Source organism: Cervus canadensis, chromosome X (genome assembly GCF_019320065.1).
Source record: "Cervus canadensis isolate Bull #8, Minnesota chromosome X, ASM1932006v1, whole genome shotgun sequence".
Classification (NCBI taxonomy): domain Eukaryota; kingdom Metazoa; phylum Chordata; class Mammalia; order Artiodactyla; family Cervidae; genus Cervus; species Cervus canadensis.
Window position 1 is genome coordinate 8,874,844 of NC_057419.1, and position 17,187 is coordinate 8,892,030.

Below are 17,187 nucleotides of genomic sequence, written 5' to 3' on the forward strand. Positions count from 1 at the left end.
TGATGAAATAACCAAGGGGTAACTCTAAGAATCAGTAGGGTATGTTTTTGAAAAGTAAGTACATATTTATTGCTATATATAAATTCTTATCCTCTCTAGCCAAGAAGTCATCTGAGCCTTGTCATATGGTCCAATAATTAGCTTATAATGCACATAAATGTTCTATCAAATTTGGCGAATTTATACTGTTTTGGGGTGTTTTCCATAACTTCGAAAATCATCTCAAAACTATTTCCTTTTGAAAATACTCAAATTTTTCATACTAGTAATAACCTTTAGACTTTAGGAGGGAGATTGTTATTGTATAAAAATGTACAGTAACAGTGGACAATTTCCTTTGTGTAAAAATGAGTTAAATTTTCCAATAACGATTTTTGTAACAAGAGGCTGGCTTTCAGAATCTAACAGTTATTTTGGTAGCCTTGTACGATTGTAAAGCAGTAATTGCAATGGAAATATTTTGAAGCTCTCAGTAGAGACCTATTGTCCATTAACAGAGTCTTTGACTTTTAAAGCATTCTCAGTGAAGTAAATTATAATAATTCCTTCAGAATTTCAACTCTGTTCTCAATGGGGATGGATGTGCTTTCATACCTGCTAAATTCCTGGCTTTGAAATTCACACACAGAGAAAGCCTAGTGCAGGCTCCCTAGTTGTCAACATCTATATTTTAACACCCTACCCCTTTAAGCTCTAAAAATGAGAATGTTAACTTGTTTTATATTAGGTTCCATGACATTTTCTGGAATATTCAATTCCATAAAAGTCAGCACAGCCATTTACATAAGACATGGGAGTTGAAACAGAAAAAAAGCTAATTCTGATTTACTAAAATGTCAATGTCAATTTGAAATCCTATTAAGGCTGGGATAGAAGTTCTTTGCCATGGATACTGAGAAGCATGAGTCATTGCAACCTTTAACCATGTTTCTACGTTTTTGTGTGTGTGAACCTCGGCGATCATCTTCAGGAGGATTTACCGTGTTAATGTCTTACGACGTGAAACAGGATGAAGAACCACTGCAAGGTGGTGTTTAAGAACCGGCTTATCTCAACTGTAGATACTCAAAGAGGTGGGTGTCACCTCTTCAAGGCGTGGGAGAAGCCAAACAAAGAGGAATCTCAAAAATCCTTCTTCCAATTATACTCTACATCAAGATTCCTTGTCTCCATGTCCACGTAAATACGAACTGAAAGCTCATCTTGAGTTTTTAGCAGGTGTAGTCCAAAAAAGGAGATGGACAGAGATCCCATTTTTGGCTGCTCCTCCAAATCAGCCAATGAAATAATCCACACTACCTGACATCAACTGTTTATACGTGAAAAGCAATGATAAACCTAGACAGCATATTACAATGCAGAGACATCACTTTGCCCCAAAAGGTCCATATAGTTAAGGCTATGGTTTTTCCATCAGGTCATGTACAGAGGTGAGAGTTGGACCATAAAAGGGCTGAGAGCCAAAGAATTGATGCCTTTGAATTTTGTTGCTGGAGAAGACTCTTGAGAGTCCCTTGGACTACAAAGAGATGAAATCAGTCAATCCTAAAGGAAATCAAACCTGAATCCTCATTCAAAGGACTGATGCTGAAGCTGAAGCTCCAATACACTTGATGCGAAGGGCTGACTCATTGGAAAAGACCCTGATGCTGGGAAAGGTTGAGGGCAAGAGGAGAAGGGGACGACAGAATATGAGGCGCTTGGCTGGCATCATGGACACATTAGACATGACTTTGAGCAAACTCGGGGAGATGGTGAAGTTCACATCCTGCTGTGCTGCAGTCCATGGGATTGCAGAGTCAGACGCAACTTAGTGACGGAATAACAACAACAAATCAATGTATGTTTCCAGATGGCCAACAAACACATGTAAAGATGCTTAGCATCGCTAAGCTAATAATGATTAGAGAAACGCAAATCAAAACTACAACCAGGCATCACTTCACACCTGTTAGAATGGCCATCGTCAAAAAGATCTACAAAGAATAAGTGCTACAGAGGGTGGGGGGAAAAGGGAACCCTCCTACGCTGTTGCTGGGGATGTAAATTTGGTACAGCCACCATAGAGAAGAGTATGCAGGATCCTTTAAAAAGAAAAAGAAAAAAACTAAAAACAGAACTACCATATGACCGAGCAATCCTACTCCTGGGCATATATACCCAGAGAAAATTATAATTCAAAAAGATACATGCGCTGTAATGTTCATAGCAGCAGTATTTACAATAGCCATTATGTGGAAGCAACCTAAATATCCATGTAGAGATGAATGGATGAAGAAGATGTAGTGTATATATATATGTGTGTGTGTCTACATACACACAGTGGAATATTACTCAGCCATTAAAAAGAATGAAACTGGATAATCTGTAGAGCTGTGGATGGACCCAGAGTCTGTAATACAGAGTGAAGTAAGTAAAAGCAGAAAAACAGGTATCATATATTAACGTGTGTAAGTGGAATCTGGAAAAATGGGATAGATGTTCCTATTTGCAAAGGAGAAACAAAGACAGAGGCATATAGAACAAACATATGGTAACCAAGCTGGAATGGGTTGGTGGTGGGATGAATCGGAAGATTGGGATTAATACATGCATATCTGTTATAACTAATGAGAACATGCTCTACAGCAAACAGAACTCTCCTTAATGCTCCGTGGAGACCTAAATGGGAAAGAAATCCAAAAAAGACAGGATATATGTAGACATTTATCTGATTCACTTTGCTATACGACAGAAAATGACACAATATTGTAAAGCAACTAGACACCAACCAAAATTAATTTTTTAAAAAAGGATGCATGCTTTAAAAGAAAGAGGAAACGGAGACTCAAATGGATGACAATTAACCCCGAGTGGTGGACTACAAGAATTCTTTACTCAAAGACATGCAAACTGATGGATCATGCCAAGGTAAGCTAGGTGGATAAGCTAGGTAGGACCAGGGTCACTGCAGCTGAGAAGCGGCAGAATAGATGAGCCCCAAAATGTGCTCTGAGCCTGTGGATTGTTTCGAGCTGATTTTGCACAGAAGCAGGAGACCCTGAGGCTCTGAACACAGAGCAGAAGTTAGTCTTTGCTAAGTGGCAGTGATATTTATACAGAAACCCTCCATTTGTCAGGGTGTCTCCCTCTCTGTTAGCAGGAATATGCACGGATGAATTTATACCAAAAGAAACTCTTGCTTCTTCCACAAGAAGCAACAAGGAATGCATGTTAGTCTGTTGAATGACCTTAACATTTGTTAGCCTTATTTTTCCTGGTCAGCCCCCAGAAACTGGCCTCCGCTGACTTCTGCTATTTCTGAAGATCTTTTTTTTTCTTTAATTTTTATCGAAATGTAGTTAATTAACAATGTTGTGTTAGTTTCAAGTATACAGCAAAGTGATTCAGGTATATATATATATATATGTGTGTGTGTATATATATATATATATATACATTGATTTTTATTGAAATTCAGTTGATTTACAATGTTATTACATTGTAAATTTACTTGCAAATTTATTTACAATGTTACTTTCAAGTATAGAGCAAAGTGATTCAGGCACATATATATGACGTGGGTCTCTGTGTGTATATATGCATTCTTTTTCAATTATTTTCATTATAGATTATTACAAGATATTGAATATAGTTCCTGGTGCTATACAGTGGGACCTTGTGGTTTATAACTTTTATATATAGTGGTGTGTATGCATTAATTCTAAACTCTGATCTCCCCATCCTTTTCTCTTTTGGTAACTCTTTTTCTCTTTTGCTGTTTTCTATTTATGTGAGTCTGTTTCGGTTTTGCAAATAAGTTCATTTGTATCGTATTTTTAGGTTCCACAAATAAATGATATCACGTCTTTGTCTTTCTCTGACTCACTTCACTCAATGTGACCATCTCTAGGTCTAGTCATGTTGCTATAAAAGGCATTGTTTCATTCTTTTTATGCCTGAGTACTATTTCACTGGCTATATGTACTACATTGAAGATGCTATTTAAGCCTTAAATCTAAGCCATTTCTTGCAGGGTTACTCTAAGTGTATCTCTCATGTGCATAAGAGGCACGTATGTTCAAAACCTTCAGGTTGATTTTCTCTTATTAATCTCTCTTAAGTTACACTGGCCCCAGTCAGGAACCTAGAAAATCAGAGAAACCATTTTCTTCTCCACACTCATTTTTGAAGACTCAAGCGACCAAGTTCTGAATACAGGATAAATTTCTCAAGATCACATAAAGTCAGAGATGAGATGGACTTGCCCGGTGGCCCAGGGGTTAACAATCTGCTTGCCAATGCAGAGGGCACAGGTTTGATTTCTGGTCTGGGAAGATTCCACATGCCTAGCTCAACTAAGTCAGCATACCAAAAGTACTCAGTCCATTTTCTACAGCTCGTGGGCAGCGTCAAGAGAAGCCACCACAATAAGAAGCCTGGGCATCTCAACTAGAGAGTAGCCCCTGCTCGCCACAACTAGAAAAAACCAGTGTGCAGAACCAAAGCCCCAGCACACTCAGAACTACCAATAAATAAGAAATAAAAGAGTCTGAGATGACACTTCTGGAGAATCCAAAGCCGCACTTTTGGCCAACACGTTGTAAGAACATGGAATATCATTACATACACTGATTGTCTGAATAAAGGGGAATACCGTTAAACTAAAAGACTTCCCAGGTGACCAACTGGTAAAGAATCACATGCAAAAGGCAGCAGAAACAAGAGACGCAAGTTTGACTTCCAGGTAGGGACGATCCCCTGAAAAAGGCAATGGAAACCCAGGCCTGTACTCTTGCCTGGAGAATTCAATAGACAGAGGAGCCTGGTGGGCTATAGTCCATGGGGTTGCAAAAGAGTTGGACATGACCAGTAGACTGAGCATAGCACAGTTCAAGTTGTAGAAAAAACAACAACATACTTTTAATAAAGTTAAAGAGTTTGTGGATTTCCATATCTTCTTTGTAAAATCTCCTTGGCTCTCTAGTAAATATCTTTTAAAAATGTAAGAAAAGTAGAATTTAAGAACAAAAATAAGATTGCATTTTATCTTAAGACCAATACAAATAAGTGCCTTTAATAGAGAGTGCAGGAAATATCATGTAGGCTGGTGGAAACGGGCGATGTGCTCAGTTCTGAATAACCTGCCTACCGTGCAAAAATTAATGAGAGGAAATCCCTTCCCTGGAGGAATGCTTGATTTAGAGGGCTCGCAGCACATTTGGGTGATGGACTTGTCCAACACAAATCATTAAAATATAATGGAAAGTTACTAAAATGAGTCATTACAGTGGACGCAGAGAACGGTATAATTTATTCTAGTCCTAGGTACTCTAAAAGGATTGCAACTAAAATAAGAATGGGCTGCATCCGAAAGAGTGACAGAAGGAAGAAAAAAAAGGCAAGGTTGAATTGGCAAATTACTTTCTTCAAAGAACAATGCAGTCTCGCCGATTGCTTTTCATTTCAGACCTGGGTCTTTTCGACGAAAATGTAAGATGGTGGGAAGTCCCTAGTAGTCCAGTGATTAAGAGTCTGCTTCCAAATACAATCCAGTATTCTTGCCTGGATAATCCCATGGACAGAGAAGCCTGGCAGGCTACAGTCCATGACACTGCAGAGTCAGACACTGGGGACCAACATGGTATATTTGTCCATCTGTCCTCCCCCTAATACTTTCTGTTTTATTACACGAGGGTCTCAGTCAAGGACCACAAGTCAGTTTTCATTTTAGACCTGGGTCTTTTCGACCAAAATCTAAGATGGCAGGACTTCCCTGATGGTTAAGAGTCTGCTTCCAAATGCAGGGGATCACCTGGAGAAGGGAATTACAACCCACTCCAGAGAATTGATGTTTTTGAACTGTGGTGTTAGAGAAGACTCTGGAGAGTCCCTTGGACTGCAAGGAGATCCAACCAGTGCATCCTAAAGAAAATCAGTCTTGAATATTCATTGGAAGGACTGATGCTGAAGCTGAAACCCCAATGCTTTGGCCACCTGATGCGAAGAGCTGACTCATTGGAAAAGACCCTGATACTGGGAAAGATTGAGGGCAGGAGGAGAAGGGGACGACAGAGGATGAGATGGTTGGATGGCATCACTGACATGATGGACATGAGTTTGGGTAAACTCCAGGAGATGGTGATGGGCAGGGAGGCCTGGGATGGGCAATCCATGGGGTCACACAGAGTTGGGCACGACTGAGCAACTGAACTGATCTGAAAAGCGCCACAACCACAAGCGCGCAATGCATGCTGTTTGGATGAGGCAGAAATTGTTAAAGGTGTAGGGGTGAGTGTGATTCCAATGCAGCCAACTGGAGCTCAGTTCCTCTGGGAAACCTCACAATGCTCTCATTGTCTGAAAGAAGGATACTGAGTGAGGCATTGCTCACTCTCATCCAGCCCTCAACCCCGCTGGCGTTATTTCAGCTGCATTGCTGGGTGGTGCCTGCCCGAGCTGTGGTCTTCAACAGCTTCACACTGAACACCACAGGGATAGACCACCAGGATGATAGCTAGAGGCAATATTTGGAGCTGTCCGCTGGCCCAGGTGCTGAAATCCGGCCCATAGGAGATAGGCATTAGGACATCTAGTTTGTTGGGCACACCCCTTCTCTTTTCTCTTGCACTGAAAAAAGTGAACGTGTTAGGTGTTCAGCAGAGTCCATCTCTTTGGGACCCCAGGGGCTCTAGCCCACCAGGCTCCTCTGTCCATGGAATTTTCCTAGGCAAAAATACTGGAGTGGGTCTCCATGCCCGTCTCCAGGGGATCTTTCCCACCCAGGGCGATCGAATCCGGGTCTCCCTTATTGTACGTAACTGATAAAATTGGACATATGACAAGGTAAGCTGCTGACCAATTACAATCCTTTTGGGAGGAAACCCCATTTCAAATGTCCTACAACTACATGAACCGACGACCCTCGCTATACAAACGTGTATTTGATGGTTTAGGCATCTCACAGTGTCGCTCAGCTTGAATGGCAGGAAGAGTCTGTGTGTGTTGCCCAAACCCCATAAAAAAAAAATCCAAGAAGAGGCTTTAAGTACCAGTATCACTAGAGCAGATTTCACATCCTTTTCGGTTAATAAAATTTAATGCCTTATTGGCTTCAAGGAGCCCTGGGGGGAAAACGTGTCAGAGACTGCCGAAGGACAAGACTCACTCTGAGATCCTCACAAATGTTACTGACAACTGATCAACCTCTCCAGAGAAACTGCAAAGGTACGAGTTTGCAGCTTTCTTGATAGTGGTTTAAAAAATAAAAAGCAGCATCTAGCAACATCTGCTCATTGGAATTCTCAAAAGGTTAAATTGTGGTAAGTACTTTTATGCTCTGAGAGCTGAGTCACTCGGTCATGTCTGACTCCTTGTGACCCCATGGACTGTAGCCCACCAGGCTCCTCTGTCCATGGGATTCTCCAGGCAAGAATCCTGGAGTGGGTTGCCATTCCCTCCTCCAGGGGAGCTTCCCAACCTACAGATCAAACCCATGTCTGATGCATCGCTGGCATCATCAGGCAGATTCTTTACCACTAATGCCACCTGGGAAGCCTGGTACACATTAATAGTTTTGTTGCTCTTTTAATATTCTATCACAAAATACTACAGATAGCTGGGAACTAAAGGAGCAGATTTGTGTGTTACATGCTGAGTCATATGTCAACTTAACTTAAATATTAACAGACACTTAGTGAATCAATCATTTTACTTTCCATGGATGCGGCTTCACTTTTCGTGGCATCCCTGGTGGTGTCTTTACAAAGCTGATCTGTTCCTATACCACACAGGTCCTGAAGATTCATGGAGAGATTTGCAGGATAATTCATAACTGTTATGTATAGAGCGAAAGTGGAACATCAAGCAAGGACTCTAAGACTCTGAAAAGGGGTGATTTCACCGTATCTCATCACACTGCTTCATTACTATTAATAAAAAGTATATTTGTTGCTGTTCAGTCACTCAGTCCTGTCTGAATCTTTGCGACCCCATGGACTGCGGCATGCCAGGCTTCCCTGTCCTTCACCATGTCCAGGAGTGTGCTCAAATGCATGTCCAATGAGTCGGTGATGCCATCCAAGCATCTCATCCTCTGTCGCCCCCTTCTCCTCCTGTCTTGAAACTTTCCAGCATCAGAGTTTTTTCCAATGAGTCGGCTCATCACATCAGGTGGCCAAAGGATGGAGCTTAAGTATCAGTCCTTCCAATGAATATTCAGGGTTGATTTTGTTCAAGATTGAATGGCTTGATCTCCTTGGAGCCCAAGGAACTCTTATGGGCTTCTCTAGTGGTAAAGAATATGACTGCAATGCAGCAGATATGGGTTTGATCCTTGAGTCAAGATGATCTCCTGGAAAAGCAAATGGCTACCCACTCTGGTACTGTTGCTTAGAGAATTTCATGGACAGAGGAGCCCGGTGGGCTACAGACCATGGGGTCACAAAGATTCAGACATTCCGGGACATCCAAGGAGATAAAAGCCTGACAACTGTATACAGAATCTGAATTTGAAATGAACCCTTTAAGATAGGTTCCGTGGCTAACGAAGAATATCCAATATTTAGTAAAATGCCAACCAGTTTGCACAGAACTGCACAAAAGGGAATGAAGCTCATTTGGGAAGTTAGGAGTCAGCCATGACACAAACTGGGAATGAAGAGACCGTTGTGAATCCTGAGGACTTAATACTTGGGAGGGTAAGCATCGCCACATCATGAAACCTCCTGAAACTGGAAGAGAAGTCTGTAGGATCCGTTCCACTTTTCCCATTTCCATGAGCCACGGTGTCACCGTACATTCTTCATCACAGCCCTAAATGCGACAGGCTGATGTCTGTGAAGGCACTAGAGCTGCCTAACAAACCAGGGAGAAATCCAGTCTGTCGTAGGAACAAAAGTTCCAGGGGACTCTGGCCGACAGAATGAGGTCACTCCGTCACGATGGAGAAAGATTAGATATCACGGGTGAAGGGTACGCCTGATGCCTTTAGGGTTGTTCACGCATTCCTGTCTAGAGTCTTGATGCAGACTCAAATACCGATTTCTAAAGCAAAAGGTATGGAGGATTCACTGTAAAAATATTAACCCAACCGCTGGTGGTCCACAGAACGTTTAAAAACATCTTCCCTTGCCCACTTCAGCTTTTAAAGAATCTACTGTCTAAAAGGACTCACAGGGACTTGTCTGCTGGCTCAGGGGTTAAGAATCTGCCTGCCAATGCAGGAGTTCGGGTTTCGATCCCTGATCCTCCAAGATCGCACACGCCTCGGGGGCAACCAAGCCCGTGGGCCACAATGACTGAGGCCACACTCCAGAGCTTGAGCTCTGGGCAACAAGGGACGTCGCTGCAAAGAGAGGCTCGCGTATGTCAACGACCCAGCAGGACCCTGCAACGGCCACTAGGAAAAGCTAGGAAAACATCGTGTAAACAAAAATAAATAAATAAATAAAAATAAAAATAAAAGTACTAGCATGCTTCATAGTGGTGTAAATAAGTAAATAATAAATTTAATAATTTATTAATAATTAATAAATTATAAAATATATAAATAATTTTATATAAAATATAATTAATGAATTAATAAATTACAATAAATGACAGATTTAAAATAATAATAAATAAATATATTAAATAAAAGTAAAAATTATTTGAAAGAAATAAATGAAAAGCAATAAAGTTAAAAGAAAATAACAAATAAAATTTTAAATAAATTAATTAAAATTAAAAGAATACATTAAATTAATTAACTAATTAAAAGAAATAAATTAAAATTTAGTTAATTAACTAAATTAAAAGAAACACTGAAGCACTCTCACACTTCCATAAGGGAAGCCTGAAGGATACAAGGATATCAAAGGATAGAAGATGCTTCCTTTTCCCTCTATGTCCCTGCCCCTGTCTGGATTTTCCTGTGTGTGTTTCAGCAAGTGGCACACAACAGTGCCCCGATCAAAATGCAGAGGCTGAAAGCTGCAAGAAAAAAAAAAAAAAAACAACTCAAGGAAATTTGAAAAAAAAAAAAAAATTCCCATGAGTCACTGTGCTTCCGCTTGCCTTGTGGGCTGGAAGCTTCTTTGTCGCCGGGCCTCGCTAAGCAACTTAAATCTTGCGAGCTGGGCAAGCAGTTCTAAGCAAAGGTTACTTTTCTCTGCGTCTACAGGGCTGTGTGTGAGCGACACGCCCTGGACAGGAGGCATCCAGGTGACTGACTCTCCTGCCAACCTCAGAGACAGAGAAAACCACATATTGGACACCTGGGAAAAGGGGCACCCTGAGCTTCATACCTGTTAGCCCTGGATGATCAGTCAGGACTTCACCTACCTCCTGCTCGTCCCTGGGGACTAAATGAGGTACGCTTAGCTAAAGAGTCAAGCCTGTATCCATCACACAGCATCATTCCCCCCACCCCCCACCCCGGCCCCGTTCACTGCCTCCTCTTTATCCACTTAACTCCCAGCAGTTCTGACACTGACAGCTTTGAAACCCGATTTCCAATCTGGGTTGGACATCAAGGAGCATTCAGTTCGCTGCTTACCTTCAGAAAAAGAAAGAAAGAAAGAAAGAAAATCCATTTATGGACAAGCCTCCCCACTGACTGTGACCTGAATCTTTCAGGGAAGAAGCCACAACCAAAGTGGCTGATCAATATATATATATATATATATATATTCCCTGCCCCCCCAAAGGAGGCATCAATGAATCACACTGAAAGGAAAGTGGAAAATCCCACGTGAGGAATTTTTATTCCGACTCTCAAGAGCACTGTACCCTTCTAAATGTTTCATTCTTCTCTGAAAGAGATGGGAATGGTAATTGACAGTGCAAATAGACATTGTCATTTTTCAACCGCTAAGTTCTGCCCTTATTCTTTTGCCACCCCCATGGACTCTAGCCCACCAGGCTCCGCTATCCGTGGGATTTCCCAGGCAAGAATACTGGAGTTGGTTGCCATTTCCCTTGCCAAGGAAATCCCGACCCAGGGATCAAACCCACATCTCTTGCACTGGCAGGCGGGTTCTCTACCTCGGAGCCGACCGAAAATGAACTTGGTGGGAAGCTGATCTTTCTCCTCGCTTCCTCTATTGGTGTTGCAAACTTTCAGCACGGCTTTGTGGGTTTGCAATTTCTGTCCACATCCTGCTATTTAATTATTTTTTGTCTTGTTTGTACCAACTGGATCGGCATGTATACGGTTTGATTGCGATAGGCTTTAGGACATGATCCGCGAAAACACTGCACCCCTGCAGAGAATATTTTAAGCTGAAGGAGTTTGAGGAAAGCGTAGAAGCAGGAAGGGCCCCTGGACACCCCACCCATCTCCCCTAAAACAGGTCCTAAGACCCCTCAAGAGGAGAAGGCAATGGCAACCCACTCCAGCACTCTTGCCTGGAGAATCGCATGGGCGGAGGGGCCTGGCGGGCTGCATTCCATGGGGTCCCTAGGAGTCGGACACGACTGAGCGACTTCACTTTCATGCACTGGAGAAGGAAATGGCAACCCACTCCAGTGTTCTTGCCTCGAGAATCCCAGGGATGGGGGAGCCTGGTGGGCTGCCGTCTATGGGGTCGCAGAGTCGGACACGATTGAAGTGACTTAGCAGCAGCAGGAGCAAGACCCTCAAGGAAGAGGTGCCCTCTTTGTACCCAAGAAAAAGAAGCTTTGACATCTCTAAGACGAGGCAACATGAAAAGACCCTGGTGGGCCTTGGTGATCTCCTCAAGCTGACCTCATTCACTGTACACCCCTTAACCTACCATATCCCCCCACGACTGTCCACTCGTCATCAAACCAGCTGTGAAATACCAGGTCCCCACGTCTCTGGGCCTTCCTTTCCTTAAGAAGGCTACCAGGTCACCTAAAACGTAAACTAAATAAATCTATTATGTCTTTTTCCTTCTACCATCTGTTTCTTTTTTTTTTTTTGGCCACACCCTGCAGCATGTGGGGGTCTTGTCTGACTCTGTGACCCTGGGGACTATAGTCCACCAGGCTCCTCTGTCCATGGGATTCTCCAGGCAAGAATACTGGAGTGGGTTGCCATCTCCTTCACCAGAGGATCTTCTGCACCCAGGGATTCAACACTGGGCATCTCACACGGCAGGCAGATTCTTTATCATCTGAGCCACCCAAGGAAGCCCCTTTAGTTCCCTGATGGAGATGCAAATGGCAACCCACTCTGGTACTCTTGCCTGGAAAATCCCATGGTCGGAGGAGCCTGGTGGGCTACACTCCAGGGGGTCGCAAACAGTCAGACACCACTGAGCGACTTCACTTTTTCAGGGATCAAACCTGTGCCCCTGCTCTGGAAGCACAGAGCCTTAACCACCAGACCACAAGGGAAGTCCTTGGGTCTTCATCAATTTCATCTTAAAACCCTAAGCAATCAAGGAAAACTTTTCCCCGTTAGAAGGCAGGGCAGCACCTGAACTCATATTTCAAACAGTAGAACAGGAGATAATGAGAACCGTGATGACGGGTAAGCGGCTGAAGAGGTCTGGGTCTTCAGAGGCTGGACTTAAAGCATCTTTCACGGCCAAGAACCACAACCTTAGTGCAATTCAAATCCTCCAAAAATGAGAATCCACTTTTCCCCCTCCTGGTCACTCTTTGTCCAGCTGCTGTTTAGATACCTTCGGCGATAAGGGTATCACTGTGACCTCGTGAGGCCCATCCCACGGCTGGAGAGCTCAGTTATAAGAAAGTAATTGATAGCTGCTAGAAATATGTAATAATTATTAGAAATAAAATAATTATACGAAATCTAACTTTGATCAATCAAAATAATTATGGGAACTCCAATAGGCCAAGTTCTAGGTAACGGGACTCACTCACCACTTTGCCCCTTGTCAAGTCCCCTGAAATCAAGGATAGATATTTCGAATGAATATGGGCTTCTCTAGTAGCTCAGTGGTAAAGAATCCATCTGCCAATGCAGGAGACTCGGATCTGATCTCTGGGTCGGGAAGATCCCCGGGAGGAGGAGATGGCAACCCACCCCAGTGTTCTTGCCTGGAAAATTCCATGGACAAAGGAGCCTGGTGGGCTACAATCCAGGGGGTCACAAAGAGTCAGACACGACTGAGCAAGGAAGACAATACAACACGCATTTCAACTACAGCCGTCGCCAGAATAGAGCTTCTCAGCAGAGTAATAACAATCTATTTACGACGAGTAATTCCAGGGCTGGAGAAGAGCAGCTTTCTCAAGGCACCATCCACGCGACCAGCCCTGGGGCAGTTCTCTAAACGTAGGCGTCCTCCAAGCTCGGTTCCACCCTTGGAAAGCTAGCTGCTGAAGTCCTACCAGTGTTCAGGGCAGATGGAAACAATAGCACAGGTCTGTTCCCGGATAATTGCTTTACAATGTTCTGTTGGTTTCAGCTATACAACAAGAATCAGCCACAGGGCTAACCGCTCAGTTGTGTCCGAATCTGAGACCCCAGGGACTGTAGCCCCGCCAGGCTGCTCTGTCCATGGGGATTTTCCAGGCAAGAATCCTGGAGTGGGTTGCAAATCCCTTCTCCAGGGGAATCTGCCCGATCCAGGAATCGAACCCGCCTCTGTTGCGTCTCCTGAACTGCAGGCCAATCCTTTCCCACTGTGCTACTGGGGAAGCCCATACCCAGTGGAAATGTCTTACGCTTTTCTCCTGACTTTAACAGTCTGCGAAGTCTTCACAAATGCCTTGAGGTTGTGTTTGCCGCCATCGGCAGTGACTGTCTTCAGCTGCAGGAAACTCGCAGTCACGGGCCTGAATCATCGAGTCCTCTGTGACTTTGAAAGGGTTCCTGAGAGAAGGGTCAAGCCACGAGGGATCCGAGCTGAATGGGCTGTAATTTTTCCCTTCCCGGAAAGGCTTTCGGAAGATAGATGTTCATCTCGGCAAAGGCGAAGGGAGTGATGTCAACACTTGAGTCTTATCAGCCGCAGCTCCTTCAATGACACCCTCCCTTCCTGGAGAGGATGAGACACTTCTTTCATCAATTTCCTCTCAACAGCCTGTATCATCTGGGCGTGACTTGCACAATAACAGAAATAATGGGCTTTGGGGAAAACGTCTTAGGCAGAATTGGGAATTCAATGCAGACTCCCCGCTGTCTTTTCTCAGGATCTTGGGTCCTGGGTCAGAGAGGGTGAAACTAGTAATTGAATCATAACATGGGGCTGGAAGCAGAGACTGTTCTTCTCTGGGGTTGGTGGGGGGAGCGGGGTGGAAGGTGAAGCAGGACATTAGCTCAAGAGGACACCATTCAGTTTTTCTTTTATGTTCGTGTTCATCTTTGGGCCAGACGCAAGCACATCCTTAAAGGCAATGAATTGATTTTTGCTCTGAAGTGAATGTGAGCCATCTTTTAGGTGATTGGCAATGTACCAGGATATTGTGTCAATAGACACTATCTAATGAAGGATAATGGTGCTGCAAGAGGGAAAGAATCGATACCTGAATTGGGAAGATCCCCTGGAGGAGGAAATGGCAACCCACTCCAGTATTTCTTGCCTGGAGAATCCCATGGAGAGAGGAACCTGGGGGGCTACAGTCCAGAGGGTCTCAGAGAGTCGGACACGACTGAGCACACACGTATATAAGGAAGGATAAAGATGTTTCACGCACAGAAGTCATATGAAACTTAACATCCCAGATCCAGACTGGTGTATGTGTGAGTGTGTGTCCATATTGCCTCACCCCCTTGATGGGATTCATTGCAAACCCTTCACACTTGAGACACAAATGAAAAATACCAAATAAGGAGTGAATAACCTGGAACCCCATTTATCAAATGCACTTAACAAAAGGAGATAATTCTCCCAAATCTTGTTACTCTGTGACTTCCCAAATTCCTTCTGTAGTTTCATGTACTCATCAAAGATGGTATTTTGAAACACTGATTCTTTAGTGTTATCCTTCTTATGCACAAGATTTCTGTCTAAAAGTCAAAAAACCTGAACCTACCAGGTTCCTACTAGGAACCTACCAGGAGAAGCAGATGACAGAGGATGAGATGGTTGGATGGCGTCACTGACTGGATGGACATGAGTTTGACCAAGCTCCAGGAGTTGGTGATGGACAGGGAAGCTTGGCGTGCTGCAGTGAATGGGGTGGCAAAGAGTCGGACACGACTTAGCAACTGAAATGAACTGACCAGGTATCTAAACAGCAATCCTTTACTAAACATTTAAAAAAAAAAAAAAAAAAAAAACCTTTGCAAAGTATTACAATGAATGTAACATTAATAGTTACTAAAGAAGCTGTGTGCATGTTAAGACACTCAGCCGTGTCCGACTCTTTGCGACCCCATGGACTGTAGCCAGTGAGGCTTCTCTGTCCATGGAATTCTCCAGGCAAGAATGTGGGAGTGGGTGGCCATTTCCTTCTGCAGGGGAGCTTCCCAACCCAGGGACTGAACCTGCATCTCTTCTATCTCCTGCACGGCAGGTAGATTTGTTACTAGCTGAGCCACTGGGGAAGCCCCAGATACAGGAAGGGATGCCCAGGTGGCACTAGAGGTAAAGAACCTGCCTGCCAATGCAGGTAGACATAAGATACGTGGGTTTGATTCCTGGGTCGGGAAGATCCCCTGGAGGAGGGCATGGCAACCCACTCCAGGATTCTTGCCTAGTGATCCCAGGGACAGAGGAGGCTGGCGGGCTACAGTCCACAAGGTCACAAAGAGTCAGACAGGACTGAAGCGACTTAGCGTGTACGCACAGAAGCACAAATACAGGAATAACTCCTTTTACTGCTCTTTACTTTATTGTGCTTTGAATATAACGCATTAAAAAAAAAAAGGCAAGTGGCAGGTTTGGGGCAAGCTCGCATTGATTGAGTCAGTGCTACCATTGTTCCAAGAGCATTGGCTCATTTCCTATCCTGGTGTCACATACTGGTAATTCTTGCAATATTTCAACCTTTTTCAATGTTATCTTTTCTATAAGGAAAAGAAATTTATTTCACAAAACTATGTAATTCACCAGAAGTGTTCTGTACACAATCTTTACATGATCTGGAGGAAAACAACTTTCTAATTTCTTTGCTTATTCTATCCTTATCAACTTTAAGCCAAACTAAATTTGAAGGCAATATTAGATTAAAAAAAAAATTATTCAGGTATGCTTGATGTATAATGTAAGTTTCAAGTGTACAAAAGAGTGATTCATAATTTTAAAAAATTATACTGCATTTCCACTAATAGTTATTATGTGTGTGTGTATTAGTTGCTCAGCTGTGTCTGACACTTTGTGACCCCACGGACTGTAGCCCGCCAGACCCCTCTGTCCAAGGGATTCTCCAGGCAAGGTGCTGGGATGGGTTTCCATGCCCTCCTCCAGGGGATCTTCCCCAGCCAAGGACGGAACCTGGGTCTCCTGTATTGCAGGCAGATTCTTTACCATCTGAGCAAACCAGGGAAGCCTTAACAGTTATTATAAAATATCGCCATAGTCCCTGTATTATACAACATATCCTTGTGTCTTATTTATTTTATACAGAGCAGTTTGTATCTCTTAGTCCCCTCTCTGTAATCGATGTCTTGCTCCTCCCTCTCTGTCCTCCCCTTGTTAAGCACTAGCTTGTTCCCTAGAGCTGTGAGTCGGCTTCTTTGCTGTTACACTGTCTACTTTCTTTTACTTTTTAGATTCCACAAATAATACTCTTGCGATATTTCAAACACTGTCACTGTGATTTTATTTGTGATCAGTGATCTGTGATGTTACTACTGTAACTCGTTGAAGGCTCAGGGGATGGCATTTCTTAGCAATAAAATCTTTTAAAAGTAAGGTCTCCAGGTTGTTTTCAGACATTATGCTATTGCACATTTAGCAGACTGCAGGGATCTATAAACACTGTTCTCATATGCATGGAAACCAAAAAAAAAGTCACCTGATTCTCTCTAGTGCAATCTGAGCACAGGTTATCTGCTGGGTGAGTCTCTGTTTCCCTGTATGCCTTTAGCTATATTGGATTTTTAGCCACGGGCACAATGAACACTTCAGAAATAAAAACAAAACACATGGTGTGCTTAGCTGAAAAGTCGTTCAGATTTGCCTTTCTGAAGCACATCTGTGATGCAATGCAAGGAGCAAGCTTAAGAAATGGTACATAAGAAGAAAGACAAGTTAGGTCTCCAACTTTAGCTCATGATGAAAGGCAACATAACACCAATGAGACTCAGGTAAAGCAGGAATGGACGAAAGAGAAAATATAAAGAGA

General features: G+C 43.2%; 1 protein-coding gene and 1 long non-coding RNA gene across 7 annotated transcripts in view; one reads left to right on the top strand and one right to left on the bottom strand.

The window, feature by feature from the left end:
* The window catches only part of NLGN4X (neuroligin 4 X-linked), a 378,693-nt gene that overhangs the window by 73,455 nt on the left and 288,051 nt on the right, over positions 1 to 17,187 (bottom strand). The gene's annotated exons all lie outside the window — the stretch shown is intronic.
* Positions 1,619 to 15,066, top strand: LOC122435439. The gene is made up of 4 exons (XR_006267667.1): positions 1,619 to 1,658; positions 6,025 to 6,103; positions 6,969 to 6,973; positions 15,027 to 15,066. It is a non-coding gene; the product is annotated as an uncharacterized LOC122435439 (long non-coding RNA).